The sequence below is a fragment of the Myxine glutinosa genome, chromosome 10 (genome assembly GCF_964187855.1).
Source record: "Myxine glutinosa chromosome 10, kmMyxGlut1.1, whole genome shotgun sequence".
Taxonomy (NCBI): domain Eukaryota; kingdom Metazoa; phylum Chordata; class Myxini; order Myxiniformes; family Myxinidae; genus Myxine; species Myxine glutinosa.
Genome location: NC_136270.1, coordinates 8,846,635 through 8,869,195, shown reverse-complemented (window position 1 = coordinate 8,869,195; position 22,561 = coordinate 8,846,635). Strand labels below are relative to the sequence as shown.

At 43.5% G+C, this 22,561-nt stretch overlaps 1 protein-coding gene across 3 annotated transcripts in view; it reads right to left on the bottom strand.

Moving 5' to 3' along the window:
- LOC137434249 (protein CBFA2T1) overlaps positions 1-22,561 on the bottom strand; it is a 164,078-nt gene that overhangs the window by 65,355 nt on the left and 76,162 nt on the right. The window contains exon 1 of one of the 3 annotated variants that reach the window (XM_068127071.2): positions 6,987-7,097. The exons of the other annotated variants lie outside the window; for them this stretch is intronic. The gene's annotated coding sequence lies outside the window, so the exon portion shown is untranslated. Of the gene's footprint in view, positions 1-6,986; positions 7,098-22,561 lie in introns of those variants that run through there. 3 annotated transcript variants of the gene reach the window in all.

Sequence of the window (22,561 nt, the reverse complement as noted above, 5' to 3'; positions counted from 1 at the left end):
GATACACCCACACTCCAGATTAGAAGTTGGTCCTTCGCTTATTTTTCAAGATATTCCACTCACAAGGTTGACATACATGGCGGCGGCCATCTTAGATTTTGACGTGGCGACCAATTTTGAATAGGGTTCTTCCTTATGCCTAGATACACCCACGCACCAGATTAGAAGTTGGTACTTCCCTTATTTTTCAAGATATTCCGCTCACAAGGTTCAGACATACATGGCGTCAGACATACATGGCGGCGGCCATCTTGGATTTTGACGTGGGTTGCACCCACACACCAAATTTGAATGCGGTCCTTCGCTTACGCACGCACGTACGCACGCACGCATGCACGCCCGCCCGCACGGACGGGAAAACCATCGTCCCCCTTTCGCTCCGTGGTGCGACGGGGGACAAAAAAGCTGTCTACATATTTTTCCAGGAATAGCAGAAGTTTTAACTTCTCATCAATACGTTCCCCATTCCTCCTCCGTTTCAATAGCAAGCGATCATACTACGCACCCCTTGCGTCCACTTTTGTGACGTATAATAGGGATTTTTTAAGACATATGGGTTCATTCTTTTACTCCATATATTGCTGGAGCATTAACAAGTAAAGTTGTGTATATTTTCCACAAGAGGTGTTTTGTCATGTTGGTGAAAAAGCTGACATTCAAAACTGAGGAAGGAAGACCTCAGGTGAACCTTCTTGAAGCCACATTATTGCATCATCGACCTTCCTATGAACCAGACCTGGAACGTCTGTCAGGATGGCACAGAGTCATCACACTTGCATTTCAGCCGTCTCCACTGGGTTCCGTCGTCGACCCGACTGTCGACTGTCCAATCGGCAACGTATCTACCAGCGTTACATCCCATTGTGTGTTTGGAAAATAGTAGATAGGCCATTGTGTGCATGCACATGGCCAAATTCAAGATTTCTGATCTTTCTGATCTGATCAAGATCAAGATCAAGAGATCTGATCTGATTCTGATCAAGATTTCTGATCGAATATGCAGGGCACTGTACCAGCAGCGCATCCGCGTCTAGATGACAATGGAACCGGCTGAAAAAACAACAGCACGTAATCGAATCCCGGTCCAGTACGATGACCAGATCTGTATTTGAGTGACTTCTGGATGCTTGACAAACTGAAATATTATCTTTGTAGCCGTCGTTATTTATTACAATTCCTCCATGGTTCGTCCGACTGGAAAAACAAAGTGGGACTGTTTGGAAAGACGATGTAGTGAAGCGATATTTTCAGTTTTGCCAATTTATTTATGAACTGTTGAAGGAATCATATGTGAACGGTGTGTTCGTTCAAAATGCACAGTCTCCAAACATGTATATGACCCTGAGTGTTTTGACTCAATGTAACATCATCAGTATTCAGTACTGCCAGTAATACTCCCTCAGGTGGGCGTTCAGTGTCTGAGCTTCACAAGTATTTTTTTTTTGTCCGAGGTATATATGTACGCAAGAAATATAAACAAGAGCAAATATCCCGACAGAGCGTGGAATGCTCAGTAGAATGAAAATTTTGAGAGGTTAGATTAACTTCAGATGTGGGTAGAATACCAGACAGAAGCATGTACTTTTAAAAAGGGTGACATCACAAAATAACATGTGGAATGCATGGTTGAGAGACCGACTGCCCAATGACAACTCCAGTTCCCTCCCTCCAGCTGGAAAAGGTATTTGTCCCAACCCTGTGGGGCATTGCAACGAACGCCTGGACAGAGAGCTCAAAAGAACTCCTGACAACTACGGCTTTAAACAACGCGGCGTGGCTGGCCAGACGGCACGGAGAAAAGCAGCACTTCCTGCATCGCCGCAGCCTGTTGCTTTTTGGTCTGGCAAAGAAGCGAGACCATGTGGTGCACATCAAGAGCCAAAATGTTGGTCTGAGAAACATTTTGGGGTATCCGCAGAATGTGCCGCCACTTTGCGCCAAAGAATACATCTACAATCCACGAGCTCACAAAAATGCTGAACATGTCAGAGGGTTTTTTTTCTTTCTTCATATTTCTTGATGGGAATAACAGTAATCAGTTAGGTAATGACATCAAACCTCAGTTTGTTTTGCTCTCCTTCGAGTTATCCTTTTTAAATAGGAAGCTATCCAATTTAAAGCAAATTCTGAATTACATAACTTACAGAGGGAGTGCAAAAATAGGGGGCAAGCACGTGAAACAGTATCAAGGGTGTAAACAAATCAAGAGTAATTCCTCAGTTTCTGCAAACATGAGAAAATACCGACACACCAAGTCCACGAGGTCACTACTTTTGAAGGACCTTTCGCCATTTTTGGACAGCAGGTTTGAATTTAAAGACACAAAACCCACAGAACCACGATGTGGAAAGCAAAACGGTCCTTCTATAGAAAAACATTCAAACCCGCTCTGGGCTCTGTTGGTGTCCATAATTTGATACCACCACCCCCACCCCACTTTCCCAAACCTCCAAACCGCAAATCGTTTGCAGATGCACAATCCCGAGCAGCCAACAACTGCAGGATTGAGAGAGCAGGAAGCTATGGTAACAGCAACCGGAGTTAAATGCAGAGTCGAGGCGACAAGCCCACCCCACGTCAGGCTCTCCACAAGATGGGAATATCAAGATTGGGGTAAAGAAGAAGTACGAAAATTATAAAGAAAGATCGAAAGAAAGAAGGAAAGAAACAAGAGGTCCATCTCGCAAAGATATGAACTTTTGAAATGGCCAGAAGGGTGATAAAAAAATTTTTTTTAAAGGTCAGGCTTGGATATCAAGAACCATCCAATGCAACTGTGTTTCCAACATAGTTACGAAAGCTTAAATGACCATCCGATCAAACCACCACCATGCTTCTTGAGAGTTCGGACAATTGCAATGCATAATAATCAATTGGCACTCGACCAGCGGTGAGGCCGAGAATATGATGCAAACATCGGTTTTCTAATTTTTACCAGCTGCTGTGTTTTGGAGGACTTCAGGATACGATCCACAAGGAGTCCCTTGAGTGCCACAAGAATTACCGCAGGTATTCTTCTGCCAATGTGCCATGGTGTTGTCTTTGACCAACTGATTAAGTGCAGGCTGCTTGGCTTTTAAGCAAACAGTCGCTTGCAAGGCAAAGCAATCTCCGGCATCACTGATAATGTTGTCAGGATGTTTGTCCGTCTTCATCAACCTCTAGATTAGTATTTGCAATGATCTATTCGTGGCTTCTGCAGGCACAACGCATTTTGGTTTCCAGGTTGTCACATAATGCCACGAGTTCTCAAATCTTTTGATTAAGGATCAAAGTGGCTCAAAACTACTTTGCGTTCTTGGAAGTGCATCCTATTCAGGCTTATTCAGATGGAGCGTGAGTCTCATGCAAGGCCGCACTATGCCACGTACGATGGACACGTCATTGTGCAAGCTTCAATCAAAGTTACCCAAAAATGCACATGTCCATCAATCCTTGACACCACTGCGAGTGCCCAATTATTTAACAATAGACGTGCCATGGTACAAATAACGAATGAAAAACTTTCGGACAAATATTGTGAATTGGTTCGGAAAGAAGTCCATCGTGCAACTTAAGGGAGAATAATTCCCTTCTTTTCAATATTACATGAAAAGGTAGGAAAAAAAGGAAAGAAATATGTAGAGTAAAGGAAAGAAAGGAAAAATGAAAGATGTACAAAGACAGCTGGATTTACATCTGTTTCCTTGGCCATTGACATCTGGAAAATATTATAAGTGACCTCAGGCAGCCGTGTTTTCTCTCTGTCTCTCTTGTTCCAGGAACACCACCTTTGTCCTCCTTTGTACTCCAAAACCACATTCTAGCACCAATTTCCAGACATTTTAACATTCCCTGTAATCTTATTCTCCAACAGTAAAACCTTCTCTTCTTGCCGTGACGTGCAGTAAGTAGATCATACATGGAGTCCATTCCATAACAAGGGGAGTCACTTCAGCAGAAGGAGAGCAGAATAAGTTGCCACCGAAGGAGCTAATTTTATCAGCCGACTGTCTTACATGTTGGGACAAGTAAAGTCAAGACCCAAGCAGCATTTCCATCCTACGAGGGACATCTGTCATGTCAAAGTCTGAACGTGAGGGCCTTCAGGAATGCATTATCCGCAACAAACTTTTTCTGGTTCTTAAAATGCAATTAGATACAGCCGTCACGTGGATTCAAATCCTACATGAACCTCCATGATGGACTCAACATTGAAAGGTTTCATCTGGGAATCGTTGGGATGCCCTTCCTGCAAGCAGCTCCAGCAGGGAAACACGGTGCAGATCCCAGCACAGCAGAGGCAGAAGGAATGCAGCTCTACGCTCTCTAAAAATGCCCTCTTCTGTGGGCGCAGAACCACAGCAGCAAAGAAAGACGCGTCTGGTTATCGTTTGGAGAGCAGACGCCTCTCTCCCATAATTACCGACATACGTCCATGGAACATCAACTTCCTAAGCCATCGCCACCCCCACATCAATCCCCAAACTCAACCACCTAAAGTAGAAACAGCAGCGGGTACTTTGGATCCCTTTGGTGAAATGGTCTCGGCCCTGGAAACCATTACAGGAAAGGAGTAATCATAAATAATTAAAGCAAAGAAAATCGGTTCTCTCTGTTTAGTCCGATTTGAATGCCGTTGTAAGTTACAACATGGAGTAGCTTCACAATCAGGCTGTATTCAGTCACAATGTCCGTGAGTTAAACAGCCAACCACAACACAGCCATTGTAATTATATTTAAACATTAAGAACCTTCAACATCTTTTCAATAAATATTGTTGGTGTTTTCTTTTTTTCCTGCTTCCATATTGAATTGTAACCAATGAGTAGTTCAAGTAGTTCTAATAATAATAATAGTAACTAAAAAAATTAAAACTATTAACCAAATAATAACTATTCTTGTAACTACAACAGTGGCGTAACACTAGATTGATGAAGAATGTTATTTATCTGCACAGTCATTCTACAACATTGAAATCCAAAACATTATTCAACTTCTCGACTTCATGCTAGATGGGACTGACGGAAAGTCTCACTGGTAGCGCACTTGGCTTTGAGCTGTTTAGTCTGGGTTTGATTCCCTACAGAACCAGATCTGATTACAAACTGTCAACCTGGTGATTCAAGGGCCGGGTTATATTTATTGTTGTTAAAAACCACCCAAAAACCCACCCGCATCATGGAGTGCACCATCCTTGGGAGGGGACATCAAAAGACAGCATTCTAACATGCTAGCATTATATTTTCGACCGATTGAAAAGAATAGACCATCGTGTGCCAGTACCGTGACCAGATTCCAACTTCCCGCACTGGTCAAGGGCTGCACCCTGCGATGGAATGACAACCTGTCCAGAGTCAATTCTCAGCCATAAAATGCTCTTGACTTTCTTGTGGCTCTATAAAGCCCTACATCTAGGGCAGACAATACTGCACAAAGAAGTACTAGGCCACAGACTTACTGATAAACTTGTGAGCTACAATTGCATATTCTAAATGAACAGCAAAAGCTGCTTGTGCAGGTATGGCCATTGAAAAAGTACACATATAAAGGTAGACAATTGACAAAGGTTTGCAGAACTAAAGCAAAATAAATTTCGCCTCGAACACCAAGAACCTCAGCAAATCAAAACAAGCCTGGTAGGGAACATGCCACAGGCCACGTGGATCAAGATACACAGGAATATCTCTCCAACGTTATCTGTCCTGCCACAATGATAACTGCTTTCCATCCTGGCCCAGCTCCCAAAGGTACTACCCGCATTCTAAGACATTTCACAGCCCAAGGGTTCAGCCATCCAGTGCCGTGCAAGGCAACAAAAGGTACGAGGCCACGCTGCGCTTGACGCTGTGCAGAACACGACTGTGACAAAGGCAGACCTCGGTATATCGTCCCGCTGCATAACTCGTAAGCAAAGCGGCTGCTTTTGCTCAAGTGCTCTTGTGCAAATTCCAGGCCCGTCAGAGTGCCGGCCTGCATAAGAGACAAGCACGGAGTGCTGTGTACCATAGGAAAGAGCATACAGGGCCAGCATGGGTGCAATGCAGGGAGAATTCCTTCAGCGTATCAGAGAAAACATCATTTATTTCAAACATATACATCCACACCCGAATATAAACCCACAGGATCCTACACGAGATGAAAACATCGTTAAGGAAAATCAAACATCACAAAAAAGTCTTGTTTGAATTTTCGAAAGCATATTTTTCTAAAAACCTTTCAAACGGACCTTAGCAATCATTTAGATCCTAATTCGCAGCACGTGGCCTTTATAGGCTTTTCAAAGCAGTGTGCAACTTCTCTTTGACTGACAAAAGACCTAAACTAAAGCAAACTGTTATTGGTAATTTGTTGGACAATTCCAACAAAAATTTGTCCCGTGGAGCAAAGACCAGCTGAGCTCTTGGTAAAATGAGCATTTTCTCCCTCCCCCAAAAGACAGGACTAAAAGACGATAATCAGAAACATTTTTGCGATTACGTTATCGATAAAAGGACACTCGTGGAAAATGCGAGCAATACTTATATGAATGCACTATGGTGGTAGACATTGATTAGGATTGCATCAACAGTGTAATGCAGCATCACTGAGCGAATGAAAATGACACTTTAAGCCGGCTATCCTGTTAGCCTATGTGGCCACTGGATTAATGCAAAAGCATCAGAAATGGACCAATTAAAACGAGGACTCCGATGCTGCATAACGAGCAAAATTAAATAAATCAGGTCCAACGTTCTGATAAATGAAGACGTCCAATGGAAGACATACGAATAAATTCCACCAAAAATATCCATCGTGGCGAACAACTTTCAAAAGTGTTGTACAATTGAAAGCAACAAAAACAAACAAACAAACAAAAGGACAACACGATAAGCCAAGTAAAATTGCAAACAAACCAAGTGTATCGAGACATTAAAAGCGTAGGATAGTTCCACATGGCAAACCAAGGGCAACACGCAAACATAAGGGGCACTTCGACTCGTCAAGACAATATTACGGCAAGTTACCTGCATCGTGCCTCAAGACAAAACGCAATCACCAGCTATTTCCACAACATGGAGCACAGGGAGCGAGTGAGAGCGAGGTCAGCAGAAGAGGGTGGGAGAGGGATGTGTGAGGGAGGGAGAGTGAAAATAGGGAGAAGGAGAAGACCAGACTGTTTTTGACTGCAATCTGGCGGGTGCTCTCGCTTTTGTGTGGTTCGCCAGTACATGCTGCTGGCTGTGCCGCAGCTGCTTTCACTTTTGCTACACACGGCCCAGGAGACTCGGTACTTTTCCTGGGATGGCGAGCTGGCGCGCCAGCGTGGAATTCCAAACGCAGTTGTGCTCAAGAGGAGGTCACAATGTGCAACAAGAAAAAGAGCAATCGGAGATTGCAAACCCTCGCCAGGATGTATTTTCAGTGGTTTTTAAGGCTTTTGTGTTAAACAAATATGGCGGCCGATCCACGTGACCGATGACCAAAATCTTCTTTTTTTTTCTCCACCAGTTTATGCCGACATGACGCTCAAGAAATTTCATCTCGATTGGATGAAGTTTTGTACTTGTCGAATTATGACGTCATAATGGAGTCATCCATCAAGTTATCCATTCCGGCCTCAAGTTCCGTTCTTTCAGAATCCATGACATCATCATTAACATATTTTATTCCCCATGGAGAGTTCTTTACAATGAGTCATGTCTCAATTTTTTCTATGCAGCACTTTCGGAGATATAGAGGTGCAAAGTTTTTCGGTTTTTCCAAGATGGCGGCCGAACCATGTAACCTATGACGTCATAATTATCATTAAAACATTCTATAGGTGGAGTTGCACCGATGGTGAAAATTTCATGTCGATCGGACCAACGGTTGCAGAGAAAATCATATTTATTCTGTGCGGACAAACAGACAAACAGACAAACAGACAAACAAACGCAATAGCCTCTCCTCTGGCGAGGGAGGGTAACAATGGTCCACATAAAATAACGATTAAAAACAAAGCAAAAGGTAACAGTAATTACAGCATCTCTAGAGTTACAGAATAAAAGATGCAGTCAGGAGCCCTCGGAGCATGGGTGGTCTGTGTTCAATTTTGCCAAAAACCCGAGCGGTAATGCGCAAAGGGGGTGCAGCATCTCAGAACATGATGATAGGAATTGATGAAATGGCCATGTGACTCAAAATGTAATGTGCGTTTTGAGTTCTACACAGCGACTTAGTTTCCTGATATGAAAGATAAAGTATTTTCTCAGCAGAGTTGACTACAAGCTTTGATGTGTCTGACCAAGACAAAGATGGGAAAAGATCTTGGGAAAGAAAGGTGAAGCTCTTGAAACAAACGAACGAGTAGCCACATGCCCTCAACACCTGAGAAGGCCACAGTAAAGACATTGTGTAAAGACAACGTTATAACGTACAGTATTTGAAAAGGTTCAAAATGGAAGCAAACGTATGCACAGGAGAAACAGAAGGGGGCGCTGAAATTGTTGTAAGCACAGGCGAAAAGAAAAAAAGAAAAATTAAACTTTCAATAGATGTTGGGGGTGGAGGGGAAATTTTTCTTTTAGAACTTTGATTCCAGCTGGTGTTAATTACTTCGACGTGGAAGTACTGGACAAAGTTTGCCTAATAGCGCTGTTCCAATGAATGGGGTAGCAGATCTCTCTCCTCCATATCGCTACCACCTCCCCCCACCCCCTCATTCCTCTACCTTGTCACCCCACAAACCTTCATTCTCACTCCCTCTCTCTCATCCTCACTACTCCCCTACACCCTTCTCCAGGGGCTTGCAGGATGGTCTAGCGGTATGCACACTCACCTCTAACTCGTCTAGCCTGGGTTTCAATCTCTGGTTTTCAACCCAGCTACATAGTCATCCCGTTGTTTCGCAGGCAGGTTGATTCATCAATGTGTGTGTGTGCCGTCCCTTGGATGAACGTGAAACTGGGCATCCCGTCTGCCGGCATTAGTTGGTGGACTTCAAAGATCCCATGGTGTCCTTCACTTAGAGTAGGAGAGCTGTCACCGACACTCGGAACAAATTACAAATCCCTGCCCTAACCTACAGAGGGCACTGTCTGTAGGGCACTGGGCAATTACAAATCCCTGCCCTAACCTACAGCTGTCTCATCAGCTGCACAGCCATGTCCTCTGCCAATGATACTACCCTGCAGCCTTGTGCTGCCTACGAATGAAGAAAACAACCTCCCACCTCTGTGTCTGTCTCTGTGTCTGTGTCTGTCTCTGTCTGTCTCTGTCTGTCTCTGTGTGTGTCTCTCTGTGTCTCTGTCTTGCAAATAATTCCATGACAGCCTGGTGTTGGCGTAGCGGTTAGGGTGCCGGCTTGGGATCCTAGGATCCTGGGTTTGAATCCCGGCCGATCGCTGAATTAACACAAGGTGGGTTGACTCAGCCTGTCATCCTTCCGAGGTCGGCAAATTGAGTACCAGTTCTCTGGTAATTCCGTGTGTCGCAAAATGCGACTAACAGGGTTGGCCGCAGGAAGGGCATCCAGCCATAAAACATTGCTTCAAAAAGGGGACCACGGTGCCAGAAAAAGGCCAACCCCTGCTCTGCGGGGAAAAATGGCCTCCAAAGGTGGTTCCCGCAAATAATTTCATGGCTGTGCAGTTTACCAGAATCACAATTTGAGTCAAGATTCAAATCCTGCATCACTGTTCAAACGCATAGCTAGTAATGAATTGACATGCTGTGACAAAATCTCTCATTTTTGAGAACGTGTTCACCTTCAGCAATATCTATCTATAATTCCAGTAATCTCTGTATGTCTGTGACCGCTGTTTCTCGACAACCACGGGTCCGATATACTTGAAACTTGCCAGGTATATTGCTGGGGACCCGAGGATGTGCCTTTTCAAGGTTTCATATTAATCGGACAAGTAGTTACCGAGCTATGTCCAAAAAACGATTCAACCAATCAGAGAGCAGCGAGCTATCACGTGTGCCGAACGTGGCGAACAGACTCTGCCTCGGACGGCACATTTGAGAGCGTATTCATTTATTTCACGTTGGCAAACTATGTTGCCGTTAAACTATGTTTTAAAACTAATTAAAACTAATTTGCGATTCTTTCGCTTTCCTGCGCGTTTGTGCACGCTATGGCGATTTCTTTACCAAACTCCGCAAGCCGTTCGCTTTGGACCAAACCATTTCATGTAAATAGAGGGGGGGGGGGGATTGTCACCGTACTCGCAAGCCGTTCGCTTTGGACCAAACCATTTCATGTAAATAGAGGGGGGGGATTGTCACCGTACTCGCAAGCCGTTCGCTTTGGACCAAACCATTTCATGTAAATAGAGGGGGGGGGATATAATTTTAGATATATATATAGTACGGGCATGCCCTAGTATTTTCAAATCGAATAGGAAATCAAATTGTCATGTTTTGTATTGTACACAAGACCATTACAACTTCTTATTCAATACACGTTCCTCTTAAACATCAACACCTTTGAATTCTTAGTTCAGCAAAGTGATCTTCCAGGAAACCGCTGACCGACTCAAACACAGATTTTAAAAACTTGATTTTTAATCAAAAATAGGACTGTCAATTTTAAAGATTGTGTCTGAAGGACATCATAACATTAGTGCATGGAAAGTGTCAGAGGTTCCCTCTACTAAAGCATTTTCAAATTTAAATAACTTGCACATGCTCCAGATTATGAAATGTTTGGGTTAGCTTGTTTCATTTTAGTATGAATACATTGTATGCAAATTCAAACCACATTGGAGATGTAGTCCTGAGGTTAAAAATAAAAAACAACAAAATCAGTTTTATGTGAATGGGCTTTTGTTACGATGCATCATAAAAAGCAATTTGTGACTTTCCCTTTTAAAAGCTTTTCACATTTGCAAAGAATTCAAAATGTCAAAGGTTCTCGCCAATAATCAGACTTTCTCTGTCCGCAACGACATCGTACAAACAAATAGATATTACGAATGCATTTATTATATTCATGACTGAGATTCCATGCGGCATGAAAAATCAAAACCTTATCAATGGAAACACCACCAATCTGTTAAAACAGGTAGAAAATTATCATGCTTTATAAGAATTGGATAGTGATTCTTTTTTTAAGTAATCAACCACAAAAAAATATTGGTTGCATCATAAAAACACATTTTCATTCATAATATTGACCAAAATTATGGCATATATATATATACATACTTGTGTAGTATGCTTATATAATTATAGGCAAGCATCACCAACCTGCTGCTGGACATCAATTTAGTTTTTATTCATTTATGTATTTTATGGATGTGTTTACGATTTTACGTAAATTTTCATTGACATTTTTATTTCACAGTTTACAGTTTACAGTTATAGAAATTACAATTTTCAATAGTGAGGTATTGATTGAGGTTTTTTTTGTTTGTTTTTACAGATGCCTTTACAGTTTTTTACTTAAGTTTTCATTTACGGACACTTTATCTTTTCTTCATTTACGGACATTATTGTCATGTTCATTTCACAGTTTACATTTATAGAAATATTTTTCAAATGCTAGATATTAATTGAGGTTATTGATGGAAATGTCTCAAGTAAATAAGTATTCAACCCCTTTGCTATGACACTCCAAATTGAGCTCAGGTACATCCAATTTCCTTTGATAATCCTTGAGATGTCTCTACAACTTAATTGGAGTCCACCTGTGGCCAATTCAATCGATTGAACAAGGTTTAGAAAAAAACACACCTTTATTCAGTGCATTCAGAAAGTATTCAGACCCCTTCACTTTTTCACATTTTGTTATGTTGCAGCCTTATGCTGAAATCGTTTAAATTCATTTTTTCCCTCATCAATCTGCACTCAATACCCCATAATGACAAAGACAAAACAGGCTTTTAGAAAATTTGGCAAATTTATTAAAAAGAAAAAACTGAAATATCACATTTGACATAAGTATTCATACCCTTTGCTATGACACTTGAAATTTAGCTCAGGTGCCTCCCATTTCTCTTGATCATCTTTGAGATGTTTCTACACCTTGATTGGAGTCCACCTGTGGTAAATTCAATTGATTGGACATGATTTGGAAAGGCACACACCTGTCTATATAAGGTCTCACAGCTGACAATGCATATCAGAGCAAAAACCAGGCCATGAGGTCGAAGGAACTGCCTGCAGAGCTCAGAGACAGGATTGTGTCGAGGCACAGATCTGGGTAAGCCTACAAAAAAATTTCTCCTGCATTGAGGGTTCCCAAGAGCACAGTGGCCTCCATAATTCAGCTGGTTGGATGTGTTCATCATGCCAGCCATAATTCATCATTCCGGCTGGTTGGGTGTGGGTTCCTCTCTCACCAGTCATGGCACCTCAGCAAAGGACTTCTGTGACTCACTGGGATTGACACAATCTGTCAATTTCCCGACCCGGATCTCAGCCAATGGAGTATCTTCTCTTCTAGACTTGGTTATGACAAACTTCCCTGCTAATGTCTGCTGCTCTTCTTCTGCTCCAATCGGTTCTTCTGATCATGTGCTTGTCAAAGTGGACATCTCTCTGGCCATTCTCAGAGAGCCTCCTCAGCGTCGACGAGTCTGGCATTTCACTCAGGCCGACTGGGACGGTCTTCAAGCAGCCATCAATCGTCTGGATTGGTCTCCCATCTCCACTGCCTCTGACATCAATTCTTCCTGGGAATTCTTCCAAAGCAAACTGCTCTCTCTCATGCACAGATTTATCGCATCTCGTCTTCAGTTGTCTTACCCTTCCTCCCGTCCATGGTACACTGAATCTTGTGGTGAGGCAGTTGCCCTGAAACAACTTGCCTTTGCCTCTTGGAAGGCTAATCCAACTGAAGGCAATCTCAGTTCCTGCCACCAAGCTCGGAACAAGTGTGTGTCTACCCTCAGGAGTGCCAGGAAGCACTATCTCTCCACACTCAAGAATGAACTCTCAAACCTGTCTCCTTCCTCCAAATCCTGGTGGTGTCTGGTCAAATCCGTTTCTGGTGTTTGTTCCCCCTCCATCTCCTCCCTTACCTCAAATGGCCACACAGTTGACATCGCACGTGACAAAGCCGAATGCCTCAACTCTGTGTTTGCCTCAAAATATTGTGTCCCAAACCCATCTCTCTCTGTTCCCACCTTTCCCAGTCGAACCCAACTGCTCCTGGACTCTGTGCCCTTCTCTCCTGACAAGGTGGAGGAGTTTTTGTCTAACCTCGACTCTGATTCTGCAACTGGACCAGACGGCATCAGCCCACGGGTCCTAAAATCCTGCACTGCCGCTCTATCTCACCCTCTCTCTGTTCTTTTCACCCTCTCTTTTGCTCAAGGTCATCTGCCAGCATCCTGGAAATCAGCAAACATTACCGCTTTACACAAAAAGGTACAAAAACAGATCCTTGCAACTACAGACCAATCAGCCTGCTCACAATTATCAGCAAAGTCATGGAATCCATCATTGCTTCGGATATGAAATCTTTCCTCTTCTCCAATGGCTTGATCTCTGATCATCAACTTGGTTTCAGACCACGTCACTCTACTCTGGACATGCTGCTTCTGCTGTCTCAACAATGGATGGAGGTCCTCAATGCCAAACAGGAAATCAGAGCTGTCTCCCTTGACATATCACGTGCCTTCGATACGGTCTGGCACCCAGCTCTGCTCACCAAACTCTCCTCCTATGGTATCCATGGAAATCTCCATGCATGGCTTGCGGACTTCCTCTCTGGTCGTAGTCAATGTGTGGCCCTGAATGGATTTCTCTCATCTCCCCTTCCTGTTCAGGCTGGAGTTCCCCAAGGCAGTTTTCTGGGCCCTGTGCTTTTTCTGGTCTTTATCAATGATCTCTCCGACTCTCTGGAAAATCCTCTCCATCCCTTTGCTGATGACTCCACTCTCTGCCGCTCCATTCCTCTTCCCTCAGATCGGCAGTCTGCAGCCTCCTCACTCTCTGAAGACCTGGACAAAATCACAGACTGGTCAAACAAGTGGAACATGTCTTTCAATCCTGACAAATCTCACACTCTTACTATGTCTCTCCGAAAAGATCGACTGGACAACCCTCCCATCTACTTTCTCAACAATCCTCTCCAAGAAATTCTGTCGCTCAAGCTTTTGGGTCTCACTATCTGCCATGATTTTTCTTGGGAAAACCACATTTCCAAGCTGGCCTCCAAAGCCAGTCGCCGACTGGGGATCCTCCGTCGTGCGAAGTCCTTCCTCGGCACACCTGAGCTCCTCACCACATACAAGGCTTTCATCCGCAGCTCAATGGAATACTGTTCTCCCCTATGGGCCGGTGCTCCTGCCTCACACCTAGCTCGGCTTCACGCTGTTGAAACCAAAGCTTTCAGAATCATTGGAATCTCCCGCGATGAAGCTATCTCTGAGGGCCTTTCACTCACTCACCGCAGGCAGGTAGGTGGTCTTTCTGTCTTCTACCGACTCCTCTCCGGCCTTGCACCCCCAGCTCTCTCTGTGCTCTGTCCCCCAAATATTCCTACAGGTCGCACAAGATCTGCCAGCAACCCTCTGATGGTTAAACTGCCGAAATCTCAGCTCTCTGCTCACCTTCACTCTTTCATTCCTCTTTTCTCCCACCTCTGGAACAAACTCCCTCACTCCCTTCAATCCCACTCCTCCCTCCAGGTCTTTAAAACAGCTGTTCACAACCATCTCATCTTCCCCCATCCAAAACCTTGATCTTTTCTACCACCGCTAATTCACCCCAGATCCACCTTGTTTGAAATTCCAACTTCTTTCCTGGAAGTCCTGGCAGTGTCCATATGCTTTATACCTCTCCCACCCCCCCCCCTTCCCATGCCCCTCCCCCCCAAAGCCCTCTCCCTCTCACAGATCTCTCGATGTCTCCATGTCTCTCGGTCCCTGCTCTCAAATGTTGTGTTTGTGTCCTTCCCCCTCTCTCCCCATCTTGTCTACCGCTCCCGATGTTATATGTTTTATGTGTCGGTTTGTCTTTCTGTGTGATTAATGTTTGCTCTTTCACGAGCCTCGATCTTGTATACAAAAAAGAAAAAAAGAAAAAAAAAAACTTAAATGGAAGAAGTTTGGAACAACCAGGACTCTTCCTAGAGCTGGCCGCCCAGCTAAACTGAGCAATCGGGGGAGAAGGGCCTTGGTAAGAGAGGTGACCAAGAACCCGATGGTCACTCTGGCTGAGCTCCAGAGATCCTGTGTGGAGATGGGAGAAACTTCCAGAAGGACAACCATCACTGCAACACTTCACAAATCTAGGCTTTATGGGAGAGTTGTCAGATGGAAGTCACTGCTGATAGAAAGGCACATGAGAGGATTCCTGGAGCTTGCAAAAAGGCACATGAAAGACTCTGAGAACATGAGGAAAATGATTATGTGGTCTGATGGGATGAAAATTTAACTCTGGCCTGAATGCAAAGCATTATATCTGGTGGAAACCGAGCACAGCTCATCACCCATCTAACACCATCCCCAGTAATAAATCATGGTGGTGGGAGCATCATGCTATGGAGATTGCTTTCAGCAACAGGGAGTGGGAGACTTGTAAGGATAGAGGGAACAATAAAAAAAAACACCTTTAGAGGCCATTTTTCCCCGCAAAGCGGGGGTTGGCCTTTTTCGGGCACCGTGGTTGTTGTTGTTTTTTGGTCCCCTTTTTGAAGCAATGTTTTACGGCCGGATGCCCTTCCTGCCGCCAACCCTGTTTGTCGCCTTTTACGACAAACAGGAAATTACCAGTGAACTGGTACTCAATTTGCCGACCTCGGAAGGATGACAGGCTGAGTCAACCCCCCTGGCGTTAATTCAGCGATCGACCGGGATTCAAACCCAGGATCCTAGGATCCTAAGCCGGTACCCTGACAAGCTAAGCCAACACCAGGCCAACACCAGGATAAGCCAACACCAGGATAGAGGGAACAATAAATGGAGCCAAAAACAGGCAGATGCTTGAGGAGAACCTGCTTCAGAGTGAAAAAGACCTCAAACTACGGTGAAGATTTACGTTCCAACAGGACAATGACCCCTAGCATACAGCCAAAGCAACACTGGAATGGCTTCAGATCAAAAATGTGAAAGTCTTTGAGTGGCCCAGCCAAAGCCCAGACTTGCATTCCATTAGAAATCTGTGGAAAGAGTTGAAGATTTCTGTTCACTGACACTCCCCTCCAACTTGACAGAGCGTGAGCAAATCTGCAAGGAAGAATGGGAAAAACTCCCCAAATCCAGATGTGCAAAGCTGATGCAGACATACCTAAGAAGACTCAAAGCTGTAATCGCTGCTAAAGGTGCTTCTACTAAGTATTGACTCAGGGAGTTGAATACTTCAGCAAATTACATATTTCTATATTTCACTTTCATTATTTTGTAGAAATTTCAAAAAAAGAAAGAAAATTCCACTTTGACATTATGGGATATAATGTGTAGATTAAAGTGGGAAAAAAAAATCTCAATTTAATCCATTTTAAACTCAGGCTATAACACAACAAAATGTGAAAAAGTCAAGGGGGTGAATACTTTCTGAAGGCACTAAAGATGTACCATACTCTTTGCAGAGCATTTGGCTGCCGACGCAGTTTCTTGGCAAGGGTTATGCTGGATGGTTTGTCATCGTCTTCCCAGCGTTGTTTGTCCATGCAAGCTGTCCTTTTCAAATGCTGAGTATAAAGCCAGGAAGCAGCACATACCGTTTTAAAAATCTTTGGCATCACTGGGCCGGGGTTCGAACCACCGACCTCCCAGACTCAGAGCAGACGCTCTAACCATTACGCCACTGCCACCGAGTCTGGTACATGTACACACACATACTCTACAGTCTACACAAACAAACAAACAAACAAACAAACAAACACACATCATGATTACTATTATAATTTTAAGTGTTAAATATCAATTATCCAATGGGAAACTGTTGCAACTTAGGAAATGCAAGCCATGGCCAAACCCGATCTCCTCTTCCTCACTAAAAATCCCAACAGCCATTTGTCTCAATTAGGGAGGCATTCCTGGGAAGGCAAACGGGTGGTGTCCACCGAGGCACATTCCTCGGGTCGTCCTTAATGAGAATGGACCGATTGCCCTCGAGGCCACACACACATAGGCAGATGGGCCTATTAGAAGTAATGTTTTAAGTCCGCACAGCTCATTTATTATTACATGAAGGCACAGTGAGGGAGATAGGAATAAGATAGGAATAACAATGAATATGGGTAGGTGTGAGCATTGCGAACATTGCATTGCGAGCATTGCAAGATTTACATTGTTCATTTGTTTTGTTGAGAGATAAAAACAATACAAACAAAATTCAGTTGCTTTGCGAACCTATTACCATTCCTTACATGTTTGAACGGCCAATGTCTCACATACACGAAGAGCATCCTACAGATCCTACAGATCTGCTGGGCGAGGAAAATGAGTGAAAGGAGCAAACAATAAAATTATCATCGGAGGAAGAGCGAGGACAGAATGATGGAAGGAGAGCAAAAAAAAAAAAAGGAGGAGGAGCTGGTGGAGAGTGGAGGGGAGTAGTGGAGTGAAATTAAATATATAAATATATTTTTAAAATGTACATCTTCTTCTTGAAAAAGAGATCACGTGTGGGCGTGCTTTTCATCGTGAATGCAAACAAAACATTTCCAGCAATTCATCACGATCAGATATTTTAGTGTTATTGACGAATCATTTTAACAGCAGAGCGCACCGACTCCATAGGTGGGTGAACGAGTACAAAGCTTCGCTGTCGTACAACCACCGTAACATATGATCAAATTAACTTCCTAATAAATCTGTGCATTGATTATCTGTATTCTTTAAATTACTCGTGCATGTTTTTTGTTTTTTTAACATAGTGGATTACATTTCACAAGGACGAACCCCCCCCCCCACCCCCCCCCCAAAAAAACCAGACACACAGACACAAACTAAAAGACTTGAGAGATAGGTGTGTTTCTTTCTAAATCATGTCTAATCAATTGAGTTGGCCACGGGTGGACTCCAATGAAATTGTGGAGACATCTCAAGGATGATCAAAGGAAATTGGATGCACCTGAGCTCAATTTGGAGTGTCATAGCAAAGGGGTTGAATAATTATTTACTTGAGACATTTCAGCTTTTTATTTTAAATGATTTTGTTAAAAAAATTCTCAAACAAATATTCCACTTTGACATTATGGGGCATTATGTGTAGATCAGTGACAAAAAAAATCTCAATTTAATCCATTTTTAATTCAGGCTGGAACACGACTAAATGTGAAAAAAGTTAAGGTGTGTGAATATGTTCTGAAGTCATTGTAGAAAACATATTTCATATCTTAAGTCCTCCCGTCCTCACCCCACTTTCATCACTTATCTTAAAAGTAAAAAATATAGCAGCATTTGTCCTAACGACAGTGTCATTAAGCAGGATAATGTTTTGATGCGTTTTTAACCACATTTCAAAGGTAAATAGCGTGTGTAACAACTAACACGCTATATGTTTTTAAATGACAACTTATGTTACACACACACACACAGAGTGGGATTAATAGACGCCATTGAAATCAAAATATTATACGGCATATGAAAACAATTTAAATATTTACGTCACTGGACATGCCTTTCATTTGGCTCACTTTGTCGCTTACTGTTCTGCATTTCTACCGACCTACCGACTACCGACTTCTACCGACTTTCGACCGACTGCTCATTTCTACCGACTCCTCTCTGGCCTTGCCCCCACAGCTCTCTCTGGGCTCTGTCCCGCAAATATTCCTACAGGTCACACAAGATCTTCCTGCAACCCTCTTATGGTTAAACTGCCAAAATCAAAACTCTCTGCTCACCTTCACTCCTTCATTCCTCTTTTCTCCCGCCTCTGGAACAAACTCCCTCACTCTCTTCAATCCCACTCCACCCTCCAGGTCTTTAAAACAGCTGTTCACCACCATTTCTTATCCAACCCCATCCAAAACCTTGATCTTTTCTACCCCCGCTAATTTCACCCCAATTCCACTTTTTTGAAATACCAACTTCTGTCCTGGAAGTCCTTGGTGTCCTTGTGTTTTATACTTCTCCCTCCCCCCACCCCCTTCCCACGCCTCCTCCCCCCCAAACCCTCTCCCTCCCACACATCTCCCTGCTCTCAAATGTTGTGTTTGTGTGCTTCCCCTTCTCTCCCCATCTTGTCTTCCGCTCCCTCTTTTTATATATTTTGTTTGTCTGGTTGATTTGTTTGTGAAATTAATGTTAGCTCTTTCACGAGCCTCGATTCAGTATACAAAAAAAATAAAAATAAATTCAAAGCAATATTTATTGATAATTTTATGAAATCCAAAGCTCATACATGTACAATGAAACTCAAGCTTTACTAGACTAGGTGGTGCAATGGTTGGAGTGTTTGCTCTGAGTCTGAGAGGTCACTTCACACTCCGGCTGGGCCATGAAAAAAGACTTTGAAAATGGTGTGTGCTGCTTTCTTGCTTGACACTCAGCATTTGAAAAGCATAGACATAGAGCATGGCAGGTTGTTCTGCAAAAACCCATAACAATTTCTGCAAAAAACCTTCAGGATTGAAGAACCACCTTTGGAGGCAATTTTTCCCCGCAGAGCAGGTTGGCATTTTTCGGGCACTGTGGTCCCCTTTTTTGAAGCAATGTTTTATGGCCGGGTGCCCTTCCTGCCGCCAACCCTGTTAGTCGCCTCTTGCGACACACAGGGAATTACCATTGAACTGGTACTCAATTTGCCGACCTCAGAAGGACGACAAGCTGAGTCAACCCCCCTGGCGTTAATTCAGCGATCGACCGGGATTCGAACCCAGGATCCTAGGGTCCCAAGCCGGCACCCTAACCGCTAAGCCAACACCAGGCTTTGTCTTCAGGATTGAAGGAGGCAGACAAACCAAAAGAAGAAGATGAAGAGGAGGAAGGTGCTGAGCATATAAAATAAAGTGTAAAAAAAATGAATCAGTACAATCCTTACTATAATTCATGGACTGGTGTGTATGTGTGTGTGTTTGTAGCGCTACTGCTCCTACCGTTCTGCGCCAATTACATCCATACTTGCTACATAGGATCAGCATGATCCCAATTAGTTTATCGGGATGTTTTTATCTTTATCGGTGGTCTTGGGGGGGAGGGGGCAGGGGGGGTAAGTGGGATGCAAATTCTCTATGAAATGTGTATGGTGTAGCGCCACTCCAGGTGGGAGATGGTATTACAAGTCTCACCCTTTACAGTACAGTATTCCTGACCCCACATTTTCAAGTGCAGTGGGGTGTTTTGCATTAAGCAGCAAGTTGTATTTTGAATTACACATTTGAATAAGGATAATAACAACCCCCCTCTTACCACTCCCTGAGGGAGCAGGTGCTTCTAGTTATCTATCTATAATTCCAGTAATCTCTGTGTGTATGTTTGTATGTTTGTATGTTTGTATGTACTAGGGCATGCCCGTACTATATATAAGCTAGGACGTGCCCGTACGTGGGTGCCCGTTCCTTGCCAAAAAATAAAAAATAAAAAAATTTGTGTAGGGGTGTGTGTGTGTAAACATCCTAGGGCGTGCCCGTACGTGGGTGCAAAAAAACATGCGTGCAAACAACAACAACAAAAAAAAAACTTTGAAACCACGTGGCAGTAACGACCACAGAACCCCCCCCCCCCTCTATTTACATGAATGGTTTGGTCCATTCGCAACGACCACAGAACCCCCCCCCCTCTATTTACATGCAATGGTTTGGTCCATTCGCAACGCCAAAGCGAACGGCGAACGGCTAAATCGCCATAGCTCGGTAAGTACTTGTCCGATTAATTTCAAACCTTGAAAAGGCACATCCTCGGGTCCCCAGCAATATACCTGGCAAGTTTAAAGTATATCGGACCCGTGGTTGTCGAGAAACAGCGGTCACAGACAAACATACAAACACACATACACACATACACACATACACACAGAGATTAATGGAATTATAGATAGATGTATGTATGTATGTATGTTTGTCTGTGACCGCTGTTTCTCGACAACTACCGGTCCGATATACTTGAAACTTGCCAGGTATATTGCTGGGGACCCGAGGATGTGCCTTTTCAAGGTTTGAAATTAATCGGACAAGTAGTTACCGAGCTATGGCGATTTAGCCGTTCGCCGTTCGCTTTGGCGTTGCGAATGGACCAAACCATTTCATGTAAATAGAGGGGGGGGGGGGGGGTTCTGTGGTCGTTGCGAATGGACCAAACCATTTGATGTAAATAGAGGGGGGGGATTGTCACCGTACTCGCAAGCCGTTCGCCGTTCGCTTTGGCGTTGCGAATGGACCAAACCATTTCATGTAAATAGAGGGGGGGGGATATAATTTTAGATATATATATAGTACGGGCATATATATAGTACGGGCATGCCCTAGTAATAATAATAACAACAAGAACAATAAACCACCTGGCTGGCGGTAACGTTTGATAGCATTATTTTACACTGTAAGATTGTAAGTGACAGGCTAACATTGAAATCTTGGAATGATGTTTCCAGTCAAACGACTGTGAAGCAAAGCTACTTAACATGGTAACATGGTAAATAAAGCGACAGAGGTTTTTTTCTTATAAAATATTTGGACAGGCAGTTTTAAAGTCGAGGTCCTAATTTGAAAAAAAGATCAACGGTGCAAATCAAGTGATGCTCAGGAATCCCAATGTGAAAAATCAGGAACCAGGAACCGTTTGTTTCCGTTGTATGAGCTTTGCCACTTTTCTTTTTTTTTAAACATACACTTAACCCAGGCACTCAAACCACATCACTGACAGGCAAAGGTGACTTCTTACTCCTGCGGCAGGATGGGAGGTGAGGTTGGGTTACATAGAGATAGCTACTGACAAACAAAATCTACGACTTTGATCAGGAATTTTTTTCAACAATCACAATATTTCAATATTAAGTAGCAAAACGGAAAAGGCATTTGGAGGGTTACTTGAGTGTGGTCTAACCACAAAGAGCACACAATATAGAATATCATAAGTAAAAGCTAGCCATTAATACTGTTACCATAGTTACAAAAGATTCTGGGCTATTATTTTTGCATTTTCCAAGCAATATTGAAACAGCCATTGATTTGTAAGCGAACCTTTCAAGCCCTTATATTGAACAAATAATGGTTTTCCAAAACTTTGCAGCAAGGTTGTTGAATAATGCCCCTTTGACATCCACACTCCTCCTGCTCGAGGCAATTACAGCAATCAAAAGTACACGGACCGTTCGAGTCAGATCGGTGTATGAAGGAGTATTGATTGGCAGGAAAGGACTGAAGCGGTGTTTTGTGCCGAGCATGCGGTCGATAACAGAAAGACACTGTTACAGCACGCCAGCCACAAATTGTGTGTTGGCTCAGAAATGGAGCAAACAACAATTAATTTGGCTGCTTAGTTTGTTGATGAAACCCTTTTGCTTAATTACCATCGATTCATGGGCAGAATGTGCATGCGAGTCACATATAGAAGGCAACTTATGGGCGAGCTTCAGGGTTTGCAAGCACCGCACAAAAACCCAGAAAGAGGTACCTGAACCCTTCCGGGATGTCCTGACATTTGCAGGGCTGAACACATTCTGGTCCCACTCCCGTGAAACGAATTACTCCCGCATAACCTGCAAGCAGACCCGGAGGTCA